General features: G+C 34.9%; 1 long non-coding RNA gene across 1 annotated transcript in view; it reads right to left on the bottom strand.

Annotated features, from left to right (window-relative positions):
• Window positions 1-8,340, bottom strand: part of LOC111814395 — a 12,089-nt gene extending 3,749 nt beyond the window's left edge. Inside the window, exons 1-2 of the long non-coding RNA XR_002819397.1 lie at window positions 8,253-8,340; window positions 5,067-5,192 (exon numbers count right to left, since the gene is read on the bottom strand). This is a non-coding gene — a long non-coding RNA (uncharacterized LOC111814395). The remainder of the gene's footprint in view (window positions 1-5,066; window positions 5,193-8,252) is intronic.
• Window positions 8,341-8,682: the final 342 nt, after the last annotated feature.

The following is an 8,682-nucleotide window of genomic DNA, read 5'->3' as shown; positions in this document are numbered from 1 at the left end:
AAACTTTAAAAAGTTTATTTCCATTTTCTGTTGACTTAAAAAAAAAAGAGGTTTGTACCTATGTTATTTGCTTATTATTTCTTGCCTATATCTTGTAATATGAGAAAGTACTTTGGCAGTAACAATACACAATGCACTAACCATTGTTACTCTCCTAAAATCTTGTTTTGAGATTTTTTACCATTGTTTTTATTTTTTTTCTTTAAAATAAAAATAACTGATGTCAAAAAATAATAAAAAATAAATAAATAAAATAAATAAATAAAAAACTGAAATACACCTTCAATTGTTGGATAAAAATAACATTGAAATTTTTTCTCTATTACTTTTGTTCTGTTTGCTAATAGGGTTACAAGATGAAAGAAAATATTTTGAAGGAAAAGAAATTACTGTATGGATAATAGAGTTATTTTATTTTTATTTTAAATAGGAAAAACAAAAACAAAAACTAGAACAAATAGCAAGAACAAAGACATAGACAAAGCAATGTTAGATGGCATAAATGGTACAGAATTTCAGAGGAAGAATATTAACAGTGGTTGTTACATTACATACTGTTATCATCAAACTTATTACTCAGTCAACCAAGTATAGATATATAAGATTAATCAACCAATTAAACCTTCAGTCTTCCTTTCAATTAACCTTAATGTTTTCTTTGTCCTTTTTATTTTCAACACATTTATTTTAAAATAGCTATTGATGGAGTTTCTTAACTATTTTTTTTTTAAAAAGAAAAGCTGTATTTTTTATTTAAGCATCTCTCAAAGGGAGCCTAATCAAACTAAATGACTGTCGGTGTGTCACCTCAAGAAGGAAAAGCTGACGTTTCTCATGTTTTGCCGTCACAACACTAGTGCAGAATAGTAGGAAATGAGATCTGGGCTTAAAATAGTCCAGGAACAATAAGTCTGGAATACTGATGTTCTGGGAAGGGATCCTAAGCTACCGGAATGTTGGATATAACCATCTATGTGTGAAAAATAAGAAGCAAGCCAATAACCTCATTAGGATTTCAAAACTATGACACACCAAGGAAAGAAGCAGTTTTGCAGCAGCAGTAGCAGCAGAGGACACAGGTAAATGGCTAGTTAACAGTCTCTAGCATAAATTGTTGTTCTTCTCTGAAGAACTTTATTCAGGATAACAGCAACTATGTCCCCGAAAAGCCGTGGTAAGAAAAGATACTGGAAGAAACAGGTCCAAAGAAGATACATTTCTTCCAGTTAATATGGTTAAATACATTAATTAACAAAAACCTCATGAGCTTTTGTATGTCAGAGACTGTCAAATCAAACAAGGGGATGTGTGGACCAGTGAGTTGAATATGACCTTTCAGCTGTCCCAACAGCCCTGGGCAGCTGGTGCACTTCGGAAACATGCTGGGACATTGTCACCAGGAATTCATTTAAGTGGTGCAGACGTATTTCCTGGAAAATGTGGATGCACACAATTTAGTAGAAAGGAACTGATTCAGCCCAAGAGCAAAGCACAAATCTGGAACTAATGCCCATTTAGGTTAGAACATTGGATCTAATGGCCAGTGTTAGACGGATCGTGCGGTGTGGCTCGTGGGGCAAGGCAGACACTACGCAGCAATCTGCATGTCTAGCCAATGAATCCCAGCACTTCCAAAGCACATGCCTTTAGATATGATGATTTTACTAGAAGACAACATGCCTGGCCCTGCTTTAATATCTGAATTTCTTAGAATCCTTTTTTCCTTTTGTTCCCTTAAGGGATAGTTAATAGAGTACTTAGTAAGTGGAATATAGTGAGTAGTTAGATCTTTTCTCAACATTTCTAAGTACCCAAAAATCATTTTGGAGATATTTTCATGGGTAGAAAGTGTCAGGCCACACCCCTACACACATACACAGATTGCTTATCAGTCACTAAAGGTACAATTACAATAGCACCTAGATGCATACTAAAATAATCCAACTTCCTGTCATGAATATCAAGCCATGATACTGACTTTGTTTTGCAAAAGTATTATGCAAACAGCAAACCTGGCTAGCTGTGTAGTATCCTTACCAAGTGTTTAATATTAAAAGTGATGCAACAGATACTTAAGAGATCGCTAAATATTGTACAATAAACTTGTCCTGAATAAGAATAGAGATCCATAATGATAAATATCCAGTGATACAAATGGATTAAACTCTGTCAAAGTATAAGTGGCATAAGGAAAAATGAAAGGGAGGCTAGCTGTTGGATATTTGAGTGTAATATAGACACTGTGGTTACATAAAATTCATAATTTTAGTAGTTTGAATTCTAAATGGGTAAGCAAAAAGTTAAAAAGACAATTGAGACGTTACTGGGTACACCAGAGTACACAAACAAGAAAATAGTTTAGAACAATGTCAAACTTATTGAGTTTGAAACTAGTCAGTATGGAAAAGACTAAGCTGTGATGGAGAACAACCAGCACAGAGATGAAGGTGCAGCCAGTTAGCGGCCTGGGCCTGTCAGGTGATGAGTTCTCCGACCAATTTCTTCAAATACAGGAATGTTTTCTCTAGTTGTCTTTTGTAGGACGAACCACAGGGATTTTCTATTTTGAAAAGAAAAGGACAGCAGCTAGGTCTTTCAGACCCTGAACATTAAATAACTTGGAGTACTATTTTTTAAGAACACGGATACAAAAATCATGAATATCAATTAGGCAAAATGTTTAGAATTTCTATAAGAAAAAACTATGAAAAATTATAAATAAAAAAGTGAAATGCATAGTTTTGTTAAATAAAATGATTTTTTCATGTTTAGTAGTTCATACTAGTTGTATGACAGGTTTTATTTTGGCACATTTATACATACATACAACATGTTTTGATTTTCCCCCCACGCTACCACAGGATTCCATTCCTCCTTCCTTTGAATGCTCTCCCATTGCCCTTCCTTTCTACTTCTCTGTCTGTCTCTTTCTCTCTCTCCTTATCTTGATACCGCATATGAGAAAAACAAAGTTTTCATATTTCTGAATCTTGCTTATTTCACTTAACATGAGAATTGCTGGTTCCTTCCATCTTCTGGTAAATAACACAATGTCATCATTCCTTGTGGTTGACTCACGCCCCACTGTGTACGTGTAGCACATGTTCTTTATTTATTAAACTGCTGATGGCACTTAGTCTATTTCTAAACTGCTCATTGTGAGTTACGTTGTAATAAGCATGAATATAAAAAAATAGGCATGAATATGTAGTGTGTATCTGCTTGTGCAGTAGGTTGACTTTACTTCTTTTATGTGTATATCTAGAAGTGATATTTCTAGTTCAAATCTTAGTTCTTGTTATGCTTTGTGTTTAGTTCCCCCGCCCCCAAGCCTCAGGCAGCCACTGGGGTGGCTTCTAGAGTTGTGATTAATTCATGATCCAATTCAGGGATTGTGGGTGTGAATGCTAAACCCTCCCTGGATGGTCACTCTGCGTACAATATGAGGAAGGGAGAGGCTTGCTAGTGGCCACAGCTGTTGCTCCTCTCTTTGCTCTTTGCTGTTTTCCATCACTAAGAATGACTGTCCTCTGCCACGTGCCACTTTGCTTTGGAGCCAGAAGAGTATGGCCTGAAACCTCCAATAACTGTGAGCCAAATAGACCTTAATTTTATGTGTTGGGCATTTTGTCTCAGAAACAGAGAAAAGTAACTGAGACAGAATTTGATAGTGAGAAGTGGGCTCCTTGCTGTGACTGCCTGACCGAGCTGCTCAAGGGGTTTGGGGATGGCTTACGGGAAGAGAGAGGAACGGTTCGGAGGCGTTGCCCGAAAGAGAAGCGCTGGACTGCCTTTGGCTGTTCCGCACGGCTGTCAGTTCTTTGGTTCATTTATCGATTGGATTTTGTAGGAGGGACTGGAGTTCTTTATCTATTTTGGACATTGATTCTCTGTTAGCTTTCTTTGCATTCTGTAGACTGTTTCCTCACTGTGTTCATTGTTTCTTTTGCAGTACATAAGTTTCTATCTTGATACGATCCCATTTTTTTTTTTTATTCTTTCTATTATTTCATGAGGTATTAGAATCTTATTCAGGAATTGTTGCCTTTGCTTTTTTTTTTTTTTTTTTTTTAGCTGGGGATTGAACTCAGGCCCTGCACTTGCCAGGCAAGCGCTTCTTCTACTGAGCCATCTCCCCGGCCCATTTTTCTTTCTTTTTTTTTTTTGTTTTGTTTTGTTTTAAAGTTCAGAAGGATTTTTTTTTTCCTGGCTCAGGATGCCTTAAAGGCAGGTCTGGTAAGGCATGAGGATCTGGGCATCAAACCACAGCATCCTAAGCCTGACTGCTTTGTTGAATCAGGCACTTAAACAACTGAGCTAATGCGCAGGCCCCATCATTTAATAAAGAGGCCATCTTTTCCCTTATGCATGTTTTTGACACCTATGTAAAATCAGATAACTTTAGGCATGTGTTTTTATTTTTTGTCATCTAATTTATTCAGCTTGTCTCTGTGTCTATTTTTATGCCAATACATGTTGTTTTTGTTACTATGATTGCATTGTATAATTTGAAGTCAGTAGTAGTGATGGCCTGGCTCTTGTTGCTTAGGAATGTTCTGGGTACTTCAGGTCTTTGTGTTTTCATAAGTATTTTAAAACATCTTTTCAGTTGTGTGACAACTGTTATTTGTATGTTTTTTTAAAGAATACAAAACAATATTAGAAAAAATAACATTAGACATGATACAAAATTTCATTAAACAAAGTCATAGGAATTGAACAATTGTTGCTGTATTGCATGATGTTATCTTCAAGTTAGTTGTTTAGGTTACCAGCTGGAAATCTGCAAAATTTGTTTAAAGAAAAAATAAAACAAAATAAACAGCAAAAAGGTTATAAGAAATTCAAGAGAAAAACATAAAAATAAAAAGAAAACAATTTTAAGCATTAACTACTCCTTTCAAAAGACCAGCAGAAATCAGCAGAAGTATTATCCTACATATATACCTAAATATATCTTTTTTCCCTTCTTCCTTTTGTCCTTTTCCTCATTCCAGTTCTTTCTTCCCATGTAATAAATTCCTTCCCTTTCACAGTATCCATTGTACCTTTATGATTTTATTTACTCTTTCAGGTTGTCACACTAGCAGTACAATATGGTGTGCAGGCTGGTATAACCATTATGGAAATCAGTAAGTAGATTCATCAATAAGCTGGGATTGGAGACCACATTCAAATCAGCTATTTCTCTCCTGGATACTTTTACAGAGGAACAGAAATCATCATAACACAGCAATATATGTGCACCTGTGTTTATAGCAGCATAATTTGTCATAGCTATATCTGGGAAACAACCCAAATGTCCATCAACTGAGGAATAGATAAAAAGATAAGGTATTTTTTACACAAGGGAATATTACTCAGCTATAAAAAGTCAATTTAAGGTTTTTGCAGATAAATGGATGCAACTAGACACTAAGTAAAATAAATCAGATGAATGTGTCTTTTATTTTAGGGAAGGGTCTACGGGGTGTTCAGGGTCATGCTACTATATTGGACTCATAGTGATCTGCCTGTTTACAGCCTCCCAAGAGCTGGGATTACAGGTATGTGCCACCATGCCCAGCCTTAATTGCTGTCTCAGAGTGCCCTGGTGGCGGGCCCAGCATGGCAGCCCTGGGGATGGAACCCTGGTCCCTGCGCTTGCTTGCAAGCGCTTTAATCCCCTGAGCTATTTGGCCGGCACTTGTCATTTGTATTTTGGTGGGAATTGCATTAAATCTGTAGAGTACTTTCAGTAATAAGGTCATTTTAACAAAATGAATTCTGCTGAAAGATAAGCATAAGCCACCTTTTCACCCTGCACTGTGTTCCTCAATGGCTTTTGTCGATCCTGTTACTTCCATCAAATAGGTGTTTTACCTACTTAGTTAGATTTTTTCCAAGTATTTTATATTTGTAAACTCTTTTGAATGAGATTGGTTTCCTGATTGCTTTTTCAGCAAGGTCATTGTTAGTTTGTAGTAAAGCTTTTGATTTTTGTGAGTTAAAAGTTTTGTAGATTTCCATCTTATCCTTTTGCTAAATTTTTTGTACATGAAAGCTTTCTACTACATTTTTACTGTTTTCTAAGAATAAGAACACATCATCTGAAAATAGGAATAATTTGCCTTCTTTCTTTCCTTTATGTTTTCGTTCTTTTCTCTTTGCTTATTTTTTTCTGACTAAAATTACATGTAATATATTGAATGGTAGTGGTAAATGTGAATATCCTTGCAGTATTCCTGATTTTAAAGAGTTTCATTTTCTCCCCACATAGTATGATGTTGGATTTGCATTTGTTGATGTAGCTCTTATTCAAATGAGATGAAGCTCTTTACACCTAATTTTTAAAACTTTTTATTACCATGACATTAAATTTGTTGAAGGGCTTTTTGATTTATGTTTTGAGATCACTTTGTGCTTTTTATTCTTGATTTTATTTATTTGGTGCATTATTTATGGATTTTTATCTATTTAACCATCCTTCCATTCCTGGAATGAAATCATGGTATGTGATTTCTTTAACTTGTTGATGAATTCTGTTTGAAAACATTATATTAATTATTTTTGCACCTTTATTCATCAGATATATTGGTCTGCAGTTTTTGATGTGTGTTTGATTTCAGTGTGGTACAATAACTTTGAAAATATTTGTTCCTTTTGTATTTCATATAATAGTTTGAGTAGCACAGCTGTTAATTTGTTAAAAATCTGATAAAATCTAGCAATGAATGCAATGAAAGTTCTTGCCTTTTTTCTGCAAGACTTTTTGCTAATGGCTCATTATAATTTCATGTGATTTGGACTATATATGATTTTGGTGTCCTTATGATTCTAACTTTGTAGGTCTTATATGTCTAAAATTTATTCATTTATAGATTATTTAATACATGTTTTTTAAAATAGTCCTAAGTATCATCTAGATCTTAACAGTATCTTTTTTAATATCCTGCCTTTCCCCTGTCACTTTATTAATTCTCATCTTTCTACCTCTTTCACTTGATCAATAAGGATAAGGGTATGTCTGTTTTATCTTTTCAAAGGATCAATTTTGATTCTTTAGCCTTTGCACTAGTGTTTTAGTCTTTATTGCATTAATTTTGACTCTACCAGTATTATTTGTTGTACCATTTATAAGTTTGATTTGTTCATGTTTCTCTAAGACTTTCAACTGTAAGTTTCTTGCTTGAGGTCTCTGTTTTCCTAGTGCAGTCACCTATAAGTTTCCCTCTTGAAATTGCCTCTGCCGTGTCCCACAGCTTCTGTGTACTCTGTTGATATTCTCATTTGATTTCAGGAAGTTACAGGCTCTACAACACAATCAGCACAACATTCACAGAATAAAACAAATTTTATAGTTAACTACCCACTCGACCTGTGTAATAGAAATTTTCTTAAATTTTTAGTTAAATGTTTTTGTCTGTCTTTTTATTTAACAGTAACATATTCTTTTCTTTTTAAAACAATTATTTTCTTTTTTCATCACTTTCAGTGAGAAAGGAATAGCAATGAGACAGTTTCAAAACAGGTAAGTAAGACAGTTACAATAATTAATACATTACATATTGTTGTCTTCATAGTAGCTATTCAGAGTACAAGATGCAGACATGATATTTTTTTCAAGTTAGTTTTGCCTTTAAAGAGGACACTCAAAAATAGGTGCAATAATATATTTTTACATTTCCAAAGTTATTTTAAAACATGTACATATCCATAAGATTTGTTTAATGTGTGCACTGTAAGATTTTGAAATGATTTCTGTTGTTTTGGGAAGTGAATAACACTTAATGTTTTGTGTAATGATAATGGTAATTCATCCTTTGGCATTCAAATATTCTTGTGATTAAGGGTTATGAGTTTTATGCTGGGGCCTGCGCCTTAATTTCAGGGGCAGTAGGCTACCACTTGACTGTCAAGCAAGAAATAACTAAATCAGAATAGCTCAAGACACACAAGTACACACCTTATTAAATCTATCTTAACTCTATAATTTAGATCACCACAAGTCCTACATCCACTTCACATGATGAAGCTGGTACAAGGCAACCCCTGAGCTACAGGTGAGTCTTTTTCACGCCAAGGAATGATAACAGATAGTTACAAGCCTGTATTTTCCCCCATCATCTCTCAAGTTTGTGATACTCAGTAACGCATTTCATGCACAGATAACCAACATAATGAGCACACTACAGAGAGAGACTTTGAGAACACAGTGGAGATAGGTCATACCAAAGGATAGACAAAAACTTTCATTTCTCAGGTCAACTTACCCCTAGATAAAGCACTGTTCAGTCTTGCAGTTTCCTGGTACTCCCTGCTGCTGTCCTTTTGGTCAACTTCTCCACAACCCCCAGTTCCTTTCACCTGTCTTTTTTAAGTAGGTCATGATTATTTTCTTCCTCAAGTGCTATTGTTATTTGTAGATTCAATTATTGTCAAAGGAAGCCCTGTTTTTTTTTTTCTTTGTTCTTTGTTCTTTAAAGGTCTCTATGTTTCAAAGTAAAATTGTTTTCTCAAACTTGCCTGCACTCTGACTTCACAGCATCCCTGAACATTTCTCACAGCATTCTCAGAACAGGCTACTCCACTGTTAGGGAACATCGGTATTTCCTGTTCAACTCCCTGGAGATTTGCTTGCTTATACAAACAAATTTTCTCTTTAGTCAAGGAAGTCCAGAATGCATTTGGAGCTCAAATTTT

This window comes from Octodon degus, unplaced genomic scaffold (genome assembly GCF_000260255.1).
Source record: "Octodon degus isolate 3935 unplaced genomic scaffold, OctDeg1.0 scaffold00009, whole genome shotgun sequence".
NCBI lineage: Eukaryota > Metazoa > Chordata > Mammalia > Rodentia > Octodontidae > Octodon > Octodon degus.
Note: the sequence above shows the minus strand (reverse complement) of the source record. Positions and strands in the feature narration are given on the sequence as shown.